The following is a 13,567-nucleotide window of genomic DNA, read 5'->3' on the forward strand; positions in this document are numbered from 1 at the left end:
GGTATGGGTTTAGGTTCTGCTGTGTGTACTGGTGGTTGACTGCCCCCCAGCCCAGAGTGTGCATGGAAAATTGTCTGGCAGCCTCCCTGACAGCAAGCAGTGATAGTGCCCATGAAGGGGACCTTGTTGGGCCCGCCCCTTTCACGGTTATCGCTTCTCGGCCTTTTGGCTAAGATCAAGTGTAGTATCTGTTCTTATCAGTTTAATATCTGATACGTCCCCTATCTGGGGACCATATATTAAATGGATTTTTGAGAACGGGGGCCGATTTCGAAGCTTGCTTCCGTCGCCCTATGCATTGACCCGATATGGCAGTATCTTCGGGTACAGTGCACCACCCCCTTACAGGGTTAAAAAGAAAGATTCCTACTTTCATTGCTACCTGCTTGCTGGCTAGCCAGCTAGCCAGCCCTGTGGGCCTTGCTGCTGCTGCAGCCAAAAAACAAAAGGTGGTGCTGCTGCTGCTGCTTCTGCTGCTTCTGCTTGTGTCTGGCCCCTGTTGGAGCGTCCAGGCACAGGACTTCTGCTGCTGCTGACTAAATGGCCTCCTTAATTGGATCATTTGAGTAGCCAGCACACCTGTGCAGGTAGGGCATGACATGATAGGCAGCTGCCTTGATAGCGGGTGGGTGCTGAATGTTCCTAATTGACAAAATAAGATTAATGCTTATGAAGAAATATAAAATCTCATCCCTTCCCCAATATCGCGCCACACCCCTACCCCTTAATTCCCTGGTTGAACTTGATGGACATATGTCTTTTTTCGACCGTACTAACTATGTAACTATGTAACATAACATGGGGGGGGGGGTCTCCTGGCTGTTCACACAGGTGTGTCATTGCTGTACATTGACCATGCATTGCTTCTGTGGTATTGCAAAGGCAAAGACAAATGCTTCCAGCCATCCATTGCACTAATGGATTGGTCATCAGCTGGCTGTCTATGTCCCGCATCAATATAGACCAAAGTACAGAGGGTTAGGCTATGCTATTGTGCACCTACCTGATGCATCAGAAGGTGCGAGGCCCTTGCTAAATTCTGTGCACAGACTTTGAGATCTATGCTTTAGACTGTATCTAAACCTGCTCCAACATGGACTGACATTCTGGCCTACTTTCAGCCGATGCGACTTGTCTGTCGCTGAACAGTCGCTTTTTATGTATTCAGCACCTATGTATAATGTTGTAAAAATGCTCTAGAAGCTAAAGTCGCAGAAATGTCACACATATTTGGCCTGCAACTTTCTGTGCGACAAATTCAGACAGGAAAAATCAGTATAAATCCTTAGAAAATTATCCCCCAGTGTCTCCATCTGCTGGCGGTATTGAATAAGCATTGCTGCACTGATGGGGTATGCATTAGACGAAAAAAAAGAAGAAAAAGAAGAATAATACGCCCAGAAAAGAGGCGAAAAGGAGAAAAACGTAAAAAAACGTGAAAAAAAAGTAAGAGGAAGAGAAGGGAAAAAAAGGTGGAAATGGGTTTAAAAGTGATTTCGGCGGAGAAATATATATATATATATATATATATATATATATATATATATATATATGCGCACACACACACATAGATATAAACGTATTCTCCGTTGAGATATTGCAGCCGCTGCTGTGTCCAGGCCCAGGAGCCTTAGCACTGTGCTGTGATGTCACTCAATACCACTGACATCACTAGGTGTAAACAACATCTCTCCTTTGCTGTGTATGTGACTATGGAGCTGTTTGGTGATGTCGTCTATTACGGCCTTCATAGAAGCAACAGGAGATTGTTGCATCCATCTTGAACCCTCAGAACTACAGTGCTATGATGTCACTCACTTCCACAGGCCTTGCAGAGTGTAAACAACAACAACCCAGCTTTGTTGTGTATGTAACCATAGGGATTTGTGATGTCACCTAGAACCTTCACAGCAGCGACAGCTTTATGAGGAGCATCAGCACTGCTCTGCCTGAGCAGAACCATCACCGCCATAGGTTGTCAAATAACCCGGATTTAACCCACACAGGTAAGTCCAATGGGGTGCAGGCATGTCCTCTATGCTTACAGCTTCCCGTGGGTGTTGGTTTGATACCGTTTGGGGACAGCCAAGGAGGCATCTGCAGGCAACAAAGGTAGGTGTGTGCTTGTGTGTGTGTTTCCTATGCAGATCCTAAGCCCAGTGTCACATGCAAGTAGGAGGAGTAAGAAGGGTTCCTGGCAAATCCGGGTTATGGATTGCATTTAAAAAGGCCCCGTGGGAGTGCAATGGGCCCCTGTCTTGCTGCTTAGCAATAATGGTATGGGTTTAGGTTCTGCTGTGTGTACTGGTGGTTGACTGCCCCCCAGCCCAGAGTGTGCATGGAAAATTGTCTGGCAGCCTCCCTGACAGCAAGCAGTGATAGTGCCCATGAAGGGGACCTTGTTGGGCCCGCCCCTTTCACGGTTATCGCTTCTCGGCCTTTTGGCTAAGATCAAGTGTAGTATCTGTTCTTATCAGTTTAATATCTGATACGTCCCCTATCTGGGGACCATATATTAAATGGATTTTTGAGAACGGGGGCCGATTTCGAAGCTTGCTTCCGTCGCCCTATGCATTGACCCGATATGGCAGTATCTTCGGGTACAGTGCACCACCCCCTTACAGGGTTAAAAAGAAAGATTCCTACTTTCATTGCTACCTGCTTGCTGGCTAGCCAGCTAGCCAGCCCTGTGGGCCTTGCTGCTGCTGCAGCCAAAAAACAAAAGGTGGTGCTGCTGCTGCTTCTGCTGCTTCTGCTTCTGCTTGTGTCTGGCCCCTGTTGGAGCGTCCAGGCACAGGACTTCTGCTGCTGCTGACTAAATGGCCTCCTTAATTGGATCATTTGAGTAGCCAGCACACCTGTGCAGGTAGGGCATGACATGATAGGCAGCTGCCTTGATAGCGGGTGGGTGCTGAATGTTCCTAATTGACAAAATAAGATTAATGCTTATGAAGAAATATAAAATCTCATCCCTTCCCCAATATCGCGCCACACCCCTACCCCTTAATTCCCTGGTTGAACTTGATGGACATATGTCTTTTTTCGACCGTACTAACTATGTAACTATGTAACATAACATGGGGGGGGGGGGTCTCCTGGCTGTTCACACAGGTGTGTCATTGCTGTACATTGACCATGCATTGCTTCTGTGGTATTGCAAAGGCAAAGACAAATGCTTCCAGCCATCCATTGCACTAATGGATTGGTCATCAGCTGGCTGTCTATGTCCCGCATCAATATAGACCAAAGTACAGAGGGTTAGGCTATGCTATTGTGCACCTACCTGATGCATCAGAAGGTGCGAGGCCCTTGCTAAATTCTGTGCACAGACTTTGAGATCTATGCTTTAGACTGTATCTAAACCTGCTCCAACATGGACTGACATTCTGGCCTACTTTCAGCCGATGCGACTTGTCTGTCGCTGAACAGTCGCTTTTTATGTATTCAGCACCTATGTATAATGTTGTAAAAATGCTCTAGAAGCTAAAGTCGCAGAAATGTCACACATATTTGGCCTGCAACTTTCTGTGCGACAAATTCAGACAGGAAAAATCAGTATAAATCCTTAGAAAATTATCCCCCAGTGTCTCCATCTGCTGGCGGTATTGAATAAGCATTGCTGCACTGATGGGGTATGCATTAGACGAAAAAAAAGAAGAAAAAGAAGAATAATACGCCCAGAAAAGAGGCGAAAAGGAGAAAAACGTAAAAAAACGTGAAAAAAAAGTAAGAGGAAGAGAAGGGAAAAAAAGGTGGAAATGGGTTTAAAAGTGATTTCGGCGGAGAAATATATATATATATATATATATATATATATATATATATATATATATATATGCGCACACACACACATAGATATAAACGTATTCTCCGTTGAGATATTGCAGCCGCTGCTGTGTCCAGGCCCAGGAGCCTTAGCACTGTGCTGTGATGTCACTCAATACCACTGACATCACTAGGTGTAAACAACATCTCTCCTTTGCTGTGTATGTGACTATGGAGCTGTTTGGTGATGTCGTCTATTACGGCCTTCATAGAAGCAACAGGAGATTGTTGCATCCATCTTGAACCCTCAGAACTACAGTGCTATGATGTCACTCACTTCCACAGGCCTTGCAGAGTGTAAACAACAACAACCCAGCTTTGTTGTGTATGTAACCATAGGGATTTGTGATGTCACCTAGAACCTTCACAGCAGCGACAGCTTTATGAGGAGCATCAGCACTGCTCTGCCTGAGCAGAACCATCACCGCCATAGGTTGTCAAATAACCCGGATTTAACCCACACAGGTAAGTCCAATGGGGTGCAGGCATGTCCTCTATGCTTACAGCTTCCCGTGGGTGTTGGTTTGATACCGTTTGGGGACAGCCAAGGAGGCATCTGCAGGCAACAAAGGTAGGTGTGTGCTTGTGTGTGTGTTTCCTATGCAGATCCTAAGCCCAGTGTCACATGCAAGTAGGAGGAGTAAGAAGGGTTCCTGGCAAATCCGGGTTATGGATTGCATTTAAAAAGGCCCCGTGGGAGTGCAATGGGCCCCTGTCTTGCTGCTTAGCAATAATGGTATGGGTTTAGGTTCTGCTGTGTGTACTGGTGGTTGACTGCCCCCCATCCCAGAGTGTGCATGGAAAATTGTCTGGCAGCCTCCCTGACAGCAAGCAGTGATAGTGCCCATGAAGGGGACCTTGTTGGGCCCGCCCCTTTCACGGTTATCGCTTCTCGGCCTTTTGGCTAAGATCAAGTGTAGTATCTGTTCTTATCAGTTTAATATCTGATACGTCCCCTATCTGGGGACCATATATTAAATGGATTTTTGAGAACGGGGGCCGATTTCGAAGCTTGCTTCCGTCGCCCTATGCATTGACCCGATATGGCAGTATCTTCGGGTACAGTGCACCACCCCCTTACAGGGTTAAAAAGAAAGATTCCTACTTTCATTGCTACCTGCTTGCTGGCTAGCCAGCTAGCCAGCCCTGTGGGCCTTGCTGCTGCTGCAGCCAAAAAACAAAAGGTGGTGCTGCTGCTGCTTCTGCTGCTTCTGCTTCTGCTTGTGTCTGGCCCCTGTTGGAGCGTCCAGGCACAGGACTTCTGCTGCTGCTGACTAAATGGCCTCCTTAATTGGATCATTTGAGTAGCCAGCACACCTGTGCAGGTAGGGCATGACATGATAGGCAGCTGCCTTGATAGCGGGTGGGTGCTGAATGTTCCTAATTGACAAAATAAGATTAATGCTTATGAAGAAATATAAAATCTCATCCCTTCCCCAATATCGCGCCACACCCCTACCCCTTAATTCCCTGGTTGAACTTGATGGACATATGTCTTTTTTCGACCGTACTAACTATGTAACTATGTAACATAACATGGGGGGGGGGGTCTCCTGGCTGTTCACACAGGTGTGTCATTGCTGTACATTGACCATGCATTGCTTCTGTGGTATTGCAAAGGCAAAGACAAATGCTTCCAGCCATCCATTGCACTAATGGATTGGTCATCAGCTGGCTGTCTATGTCCCGCATCAATATAGACCAAAGTACAGAGGGTTAGGCTATGCTATTGTGCACCTACCTGATGCATCAGAAGGTGCGAGGCCCTTGCTAAATTCTGTGCACAGACTTTGAGATCTATGCTTTAGACTGTATCTAAACCTGCTCCAACATGGACTGACATTCTGGCCTACTTTCAGCCGATGCGACTTGTCTGTCGCTGAACAGTCGCTTTTTATGTATTCAGCACCTATGTATAATGTTGTAAAAATGCTCTAGAAGCTAAAGTCGCAGAAATGTCACACATATTTGGCCTGCAACTTTCTGTGCGACAAATTCAGACAGGAAAAATCAGTATAAATCCTTAGAAAATTATCCCCCAGTGTCTCCATCTGCTGGCGGTATTGAATAAGCATTGCTGCACTGATGGGGTATGCATTAGACGAAAAAAAAGAAGAAAAAGAAGAATAATACGCCCAGAAAAGAGGCGAAAAGGAGAAAAACGTAAAAAAACGTGAAAAAAAAGTAAGAGGAAGAGAAGGGAAAAAAAGGTGGAAATGGGTTTAAAAGTGATTTCGGCGGAGAAATATATATATATATATATATATATATATATATATATATATATATATATGCGCACACACACACATAGATATAAACGTATTCTCCGTTGAGATATTGCAGCCGCTGCTGTGTCCAGGCCCAGGAGCCTTAGCACTGTGCTGTGATGTCACTCAATACCACTGACATCACTAGGTGTAAACAACATCTCTCCTTTGCTGTGTATGTGACTATGGAGCTGTTTGGTGATGTCGTCTATTACGGCCTTCATAGAAGCAACAGGAGATTGTTGCATCCATCTTGAACCCTCAGAACTACAGTGCTATGATGTCACTCACTTCCACAGGCCTTGCAGAGTGTAAACAACAACAACCCAGCTTTGTTGTGTATGTAACCATAGGGATTTGTGATGTCACCTAGAACCTTCACAGCAGCGACAGCTTTATGAGGAGCATCAGCACTGCTCTGCCTGAGCAGAACCATCACCGCCATAGGTTGTCAAATAACCCGGATTTAACCCACACAGGTAAGTCCAATGGGGTGCAGGCATGTCCTCTATGCTTACAGCTTCCCGTGGGTGTTGGTTTGATACCGTTTGGGGACAGCCAAGGAGGCATCTGCAGGCAACAAAGGTAGGTGTGTGCTTGTGTGTGTGTTTCCTATGCAGATCCTAAGCCCAGTGTCACATGCAAGTAGGAGGAGTAAGAAGGGTTCCTGGCAAATCCGGGTTATGGATTGCATTTAAAAAGGCCCCGTGGGAGTGCAATGGGCCCCTGTCTTGCTGCTTAGCAATAATGGTATGGGTTTAGGTTCTGCTGTGTGTACTGGTGGTTGACTGCCCCCCAGCCCAGAGTGTGCATGGAAAATTGTCTGGCAGCCTCCCTGACAGCAAGCAGTGATAGTGCCCATGAAGGGGACCTTGTTGGGCCCGCCCCTTTCACGGTTATCGCTTCTCGGCCTTTTGGCTAAGATCAAGTGTAGTATCTGTTCTTATCAGTTTAATATCTGATACGTCCCCTATCTGGGGACCATATATTAAATGGATTTTTGAGAACGGGGGCCGATTTCGAAGCTTGCTTCCGTCGCCCTATGCATTGACCCGATATGGCAGTATCTTCGGGTACAGTGCACCACCCCCTTACAGGGTTAAAAAGAAAGATTCCTACTTTCATTGCTACCTGCTTGCTGGCTAGCCAGCTAGCCAGCCCTGTGGGCCTTGCTGCTGCTGCAGCCAAAAAACAAAAGGTGGTGCTGCTGCTGCTTCTGCTGCTTCTGCTTCTGCTTGTGTCTGGCCCCTGTTGGAGCGTCCAGGCACAGGACTTCTGCTGCTGCTGACTAAATGGCCTCCTTAATTGGATCATTTGAGTAGCCAGCACACCTGTGCAGGTAGGGCATGACATGATAGGCAGCTGCCTTGATAGCGGGTGGGTGCTGAATGTTCCTAATTGACAAAATAAGATTAATGCTTATGAAGAAATATAAAATCTCATCCCTTCCCCAATATCGCGCCACACCCCTACCCCTTAATTCCCTGGTTGAACTTGATGGACATATGTCTTTTTTCGACCGTACTAACTATGTAACTATGTAACATAACATGGGGGGGGGGGGGTCTCCTGGCTGTTCACACAGGTGTGTCATTGCTGTACATTGACCATGCATTGCTTCTGTGGTATTGCAAAGGCAAAGACAAATGCTTCCAGCCATCCATTGCACTAATGGATTGGTCATCAGCTGGCTGTCTATGTCCCGCATCAATATAGACCAAAGTACAGAGGGTTAGGCTATGCTATTGTGCACCTACCTGATGCATCAGAAGGTGCGAGGCCCTTGCTAAATTCTGTGCACAGACTTTGAGATCTATGCTTTAGACTGTATCTAAACCTGCTCCAACATGGACTGACATTCTGGCCTACTTTCAGCCGATGCGACTTGTCTGTCGCTGAACAGTCGCTTTTTATGTATTCAGCACCTATGTATAATGTTGTAAAAATGCTCTAGAAGCTAAAGTCGCAGAAATGTCACACATATTTGGCCTGCAACTTTCTGTGCGACAAATTCAGACAGGAAAAATCAGTATAAATCCTTAGAAAATTATCCCCCAGTGTCTCCATCTGCTGGCGGTATTGAATAAGCATTGCTGCACTGATGGGGTATGCATTAGACGAAAAAAAAGAAGAAAAAGAAGAATAATACGCCCAGAAAAGAGGCGAAAAGGAGAAAAACGTAAAAAAACGTGAAAAAAAAGTAAGAGGAAGAGAAGGGAAAAAAAGGTGGAAATGGGTTTAAAAGTGATTTCGGCGGAGAAATATATATATATATATATATATATATATATATATATATATATATATATGCGCACACACACACATAGATATAAACGTATTCTCCGTTGAGATATTGCAGCCGCTGCTGTGTCCAGGCCCAGGAGCCTTAGCACTGTGCTGTGATGTCACTCAATACCACTGACATCACTAGGTGTAAACAACATCTCTCCTTTGCTGTGTATGTGACTATGGAGCTGTTTGGTGATGTCGTCTATTACGGCCTTCATAGAAGCAACAGGAGATTGTTGCATCCATCTTGAACCCTCAGAACTACAGTGCTATGATGTCACTCACTTCCACAGGCCTTGCAGAGTGTAAACAACAACAACCCAGCTTTGTTGTGTATGTAACCATAGGGATTTGTGATGTCACCTAGAACCTTCACAGCAGCGACAGCTTTATGAGGAGCATCAGCACTGCTCTGCCTGAGCAGAACCATCACCGCCATAGGTTGTCAAATAACCCGGATTTAACCCACACAGGTAAGTCCAATGGGGTGCAGGCATGTCCTCTATGCTTACAGCTTCCCGTGGGTGTTGGTTTGATACCGTTTGGGGACAGCCAAGGAGGCATCTGCAGGCAACAAAGGTAGGTGTGTGCTTGTGTGTGTGTTTCCTATGCAGATCCTAAGCCCAGTGTCACATGCAAGTAGGAGGAGTAAGAAGGGTTCCTGGCAAATCCGGGTTATGGATTGCATTTAAAAAGGCCCCGTGGGAGTGCAATGGGCCCCTGTCTTGCTGCTTAGCAATAATGGTATGGGTTTAGGTTCTGCTGTGTGTACTGGTGGTTGACTGCCCCCCAGCCCAGAGTGTGCATGGAAAATTGTCTGGCAGCCTCCCTGACAGCAAGCAGTGATAGTGCCCATGAAGGGGACCTTGTTGGGCCCGCCCCTTTCACGGTTATCGCTTCTCGGCCTTTTGGCTAAGATCAAGTGTAGTATCTGTTCTTATCAGTTTAATATCTGATACGTCCCCTATCTGGGGACCATATATTAAATGGATTTTTGAGAACGGGGGCCGATTTCGAAGCTTGCTTCCGTCGCCCTATGCATTGACCCGATATGGCAGTATCTTCGGGTACAGTGCACCACCCCCTTACAGGGTTAAAAAGAAAGATTCCTACTTTCATTGCTACCTGCTTGCTGGCTAGCCAGCTAGCCAGCCCTGTGGGCCTTGCTGCTGCTGCAGCCAAAAAACAAAAGGTGGTGCTGCTGCTGCTTCTGCTGCTTCTGCTTCTGCTTGTGTCTGGCCCCTGTTGGAGCGTCCAGGCACAGGACTTCTGCTGCTGCTGACTAAATGGCCTCCTTAATTGGATCATTTGAGTAGCCAGCACACCTGTGCAGGTAGGGCATGACATGATAGGCAGCTGCCTTGATAGCGGGTGGGTGCTGAATGTTCCTAATTGACAAAATAAGATTAATGCTTATGAAGAAATATAAAATCTCATCCCTTCCCCAATATCGCGCCACACCCCTACCCCTTAATTCCCTGGTTGAACTTGATGGACATATGTCTTTTTTCGACCGTACTAACTATGTAACTATGTAACATAACATGGGGGGGGGGGGTCTCCTGGCTGTTCACACAGGTGTGTCATTGCTGTACATTGACCATGCATTGCTTCTGTGGTATTGCAAAGGCAAAGACAAATGCTTCCAGCCATCCATTGCACTAATGGATTGGTCATCAGCTGGCTGTCTATGTCCCGCATCAATATAGACCAAAGTACAGAGGGTTAGGCTATGCTATTGTGCACCTACCTGATGCATCAGAAGGTGCGAGGCCCTTGCTAAATTCTGTGCACAGACTTTGAGATCTATGCTTTAGACTGTATCTAAACCTGCTCCAACATGGACTGACATTCTGGCCTACTTTCAGCCGATGCGACTTGTCTGTCGCTGAACAGTCGCTTTTTATGTATTCAGCACCTATGTATAATGTTGTAAAAATGCTCTAGAAGCTAAAGTCGCAGAAATGTCACACATATTTGTCCTGCAACTTTCTGTGCGACAAATTCAGACAGGAAAAATCAGTATAAATCCTTAGAAAATTATCCCCCAGTGTCTCCATCTGCTGGCGGTATTGAATAAGCATTGCTGCACTGATGGGGTATGCATTAGACGAAAAAAAAGAAGAAAAAGAAGAATAATACGCCCAGAAAAGAGGCGAAAAGGAGAAAAACGTAAAAAAACGTGAAAAAAAAGTAAGAGGAAGAGAAGGGAAAAAAAGGTGGAAATGGGTTTAAAAGTGATTTCGGCGGAGAAATATATATATATATATATATATATATATATATATATATATATATATATATGCGCACACACACACATAGATATAAACGTATTCTCCGTTGAGATATTGCAGCCGCTGCTGTGTCCAGGCCCAGGAGCCTTAGCACTGTGCTGTGATGTCACTCAATACCACTGACATCACTAGGTGTAAACAACATCTCTCCTTTGCTGTGTATGTGACTATGGAGCTGTTTGGTGATGTCGTCTATTACGGCCTTCATAGAAGCAACAGGAGATTGTTGCATCCATCTTGAACCCTCAGAACTACAGTGCTATGATGTCACTCACTTCCACAGGCCTTGCAGAGTGTAAACAACAACAACCCAGCTTTGTTGTGTATGTAACCATAGGGATTTGTGATGTCACCTAGAACCTTCACAGCAGCGACAGCTTTATGAGGAGCATCAGCACTGCTCTGCCTGAGCAGAACCATCACCGCCATAGGTTGTCAAATAACCCGGATTTAACCCACACAGGTAAGTCCAATGGGGTGCAGGCATGTCCTCTATGCTTACAGCTTCCCGTGGGTGTTGGTTTGATACCGTTTGGGGACAGCCAAGGAGGCATCTGCAGGCAACAAAGGTAGGTGTGTGCTTGTGTGTGTGTTTCCTATGCAGATCCTAAGCCCAGTGTCACATGCAAGTAGGAGGAGTAAGAAGGGTTCCTGGCAAATCCGGGTTATGGATTGCATTTAAAAAGGCCCCGTGGGAGTGCAATGGGCCCCTGTCTTGCTGCTTAGCAATAATGGTATGGGTTTAGGTTCTGCTGTGTGTACTGGTGGTTGACTGCCCCCCAGCCCAGAGTGTGCATGGAAAATTGTCTGGCAGCCTCCCTGACAGCAAGCAGTGATAGTGCCCATGAAGGGGACCTTGTTGGGCCCGCCCCTTTCACGGTTATCGCTTCTCGGCCTTTTGGCTAAGATCAAGTGTAGTATCTGTTCTTATCAGTTTAATATCTGATACGTCCCCTATCTGGGGACCATATATTAAATGGATTTTTGAGAACGGGGGCCGATTTCGAAGCTTGCTTCCGTCGCCCTATGCATTGACCCGATATGGCAGTATCTTCGGGTACAGTGCACCACCCCCTTACAGGGTTAAAAAGAAAGATTCCTACTTTCATTGCTACCTGCTTGCTGGCTAGCCAGCTAGCCAGCCCTGTGGGCCTTGCTGCTGCTGCAGCCAAAAAACAAAAGGTGGTGCTGCTGCTGCTTCTGCTGCTTCTGCTTCTGCTTGTGTCTGGCCCCTGTTGGAGCGTCCAGGCACAGGACTTCTGCTGCTGCTGACTAAATGGCCTCCTTAATTGGATCATTTGAGTAGCCAGCACACCTGTGCAGGTAGGGCATGACATGATAGGCAGCTGCCTTGATAGCGGGTGGGTGCTGAATGTTCCTAATTGACAAAATAAGATTAATGCTTATGAAGAAATATAAAATCTCATCCCTTCCCCAATATCGCGCCACACCCCTACCCCTTAATTCCCTGGTTGAACTTGATGGACATATGTCTTTTTTCGACCGTACTAACTATGTAACTATGTAACATAACATGGGGGGGGGGGTCTCCTGGCTGTTCACACAGGTGTGTCATTGCTGTACATTGACCATGCATTGCTTCTGTGGTATTGCAAAGGCAAAGACAAATGCTTCCAGCCATCCATTGCACTAATGGATTGGTCATCAGCTGGCTGTCTATGTCCCGCATCAATATAGACCAAAGTACAGAGGGTTAGGCTATGCTATTGTGCACCTACCTGATGCATCAGAAGGTGCGAGGCCCTTGCTAAATTCTGTGCACAGACTTTGAGATCTATGCTTTAGACTGTATCTAAACCTGCTCCAACATGGACTGACATTCTGGCCTACTTTCAGCCGATGCGACTTGTCTGTCGCTGAACAGTCGCTTTTTATGTATTCAGCACCTATGTATAATGTTGTAAAAATGCTCTAGAAGCTAAAGTCGCAGAAATGTCACACATATTTGGCCTGCAACTTTCTGTGCGACAAATTCAGACAGGAAAAATCAGTATAAATCCTTAGAAAATTATCCCCCAGTGTCTCCATCTGCTGGCGGTATTGAATAAGCATTGCTGCACTGATGGGGTATGCATTAGACGAAAAAAAAGAAGAAAAAGAAGAATAATACGCCCAGAAAAGAGGCGAAAAGGAGAAAAACGTAAAAAAACGTGAAAAAAAAGTAAGAGGAAGAGAAGGGAAAAAAAGGTGGAAATGGGTTTAAAAGTGATTTCGGCGGAGAAATATATATATATATATATATATATATATATATATATATATATATATGCGCACACACACACATAGATATAAACGTATTCTCCGTTGAGATATTGCAGCCGCTGCTGTGTCCAGGCCCAGGAGCCTTAGCACTGTGCTGTGATGTCACTCAATACCACTGACATCACTAGGTGTAAACAACATCTCTCCTTTGCTGTGTATGTGACTATGGAGCTGTTTGGTGATGTCGTCTATTACGGCCTTCATAGAAGCAACAGGAGATTGTTGCATCCATCTTGAACCCTCAGAACTACAGTGCTATGATGTCACTCACTTCCACAGGCCTTGCAGAGTGTAAACAACAACAACCCAGCTTTGTTGTGTATGTAACCATAGGGATTTGTGATGTCACCTAGAACCTTCACAGCAGCGACAGCTTTATGAGGAGCATCAGCACTGCTCTGCCTGAGCAGAACCATCACCGCCATAGGTTGTGAAATAACCCGGATTTAACCCACACAGGTAAGTCCAATGGGGTGCAGGCATGTCCTCTATGCTTACAGCTTCCCGTGGGTGTTGGTTTGATACCGTTTGGGGACAGCCAAGGAGGCATCTGCAGGCAACAAAGGTAGGTGTGTGCTTGTGTGTGTGTTTCCTATGCAGATCCTAAGC

At 46.0% G+C, this 13,567-nt stretch overlaps 6 non-coding genes across 6 annotated transcripts; all 6 read left to right on the forward strand.

Annotated features, from left to right (window-relative positions):
- The first annotated feature begins 149 nt into the window (after positions 1-149).
- On the forward strand, positions 150-340 carry LOC130317161 (U2 spliceosomal RNA). The gene has a single exon (XR_008864337.1). It is a non-coding gene; the product is annotated as a U2 spliceosomal RNA (small nuclear RNA).
- Positions 341-2,425: 2,085 nt separating this feature from the next.
- On the forward strand, positions 2,426-2,616 carry LOC130317162 (U2 spliceosomal RNA). Its single transcript, XR_008864338.1, has one exon. It is a non-coding gene; the product is annotated as a U2 spliceosomal RNA (small nuclear RNA).
- A 2,093-nt stretch (positions 2,617-4,709) lies between these two features.
- On the forward strand, positions 4,710-4,900 carry LOC130317164 (U2 spliceosomal RNA). Its single transcript, XR_008864339.1, has one exon. It is a non-coding gene; the product is annotated as a U2 spliceosomal RNA (small nuclear RNA).
- Positions 4,901-6,990: 2,090 nt separating this feature from the next.
- Positions 6,991-7,181, forward strand: LOC130317165 (U2 spliceosomal RNA). Its single transcript, XR_008864340.1, has one exon. It is a non-coding gene; the product is annotated as a U2 spliceosomal RNA (small nuclear RNA).
- A 2,092-nt stretch (positions 7,182-9,273) lies between these two features.
- Positions 9,274-9,464, forward strand: LOC130317166 (U2 spliceosomal RNA). The gene has a single exon (XR_008864341.1). It is a non-coding gene; the product is annotated as a U2 spliceosomal RNA (small nuclear RNA).
- A 2,093-nt stretch (positions 9,465-11,557) lies between these two features.
- LOC130317167 (U2 spliceosomal RNA) lies at positions 11,558-11,748 on the forward strand. The gene has a single exon (XR_008864342.1). It is a non-coding gene; the product is annotated as a U2 spliceosomal RNA (small nuclear RNA).
- The last annotated feature ends 1,819 nt before the right edge of the window (positions 11,749-13,567 follow it).

This window comes from Hyla sarda, unplaced genomic scaffold (genome assembly GCF_029499605.1).
Source record: "Hyla sarda isolate aHylSar1 unplaced genomic scaffold, aHylSar1.hap1 scaffold_1977, whole genome shotgun sequence".
NCBI classification, from domain to species: domain Eukaryota; kingdom Metazoa; phylum Chordata; class Amphibia; order Anura; family Hylidae; genus Hyla; species Hyla sarda.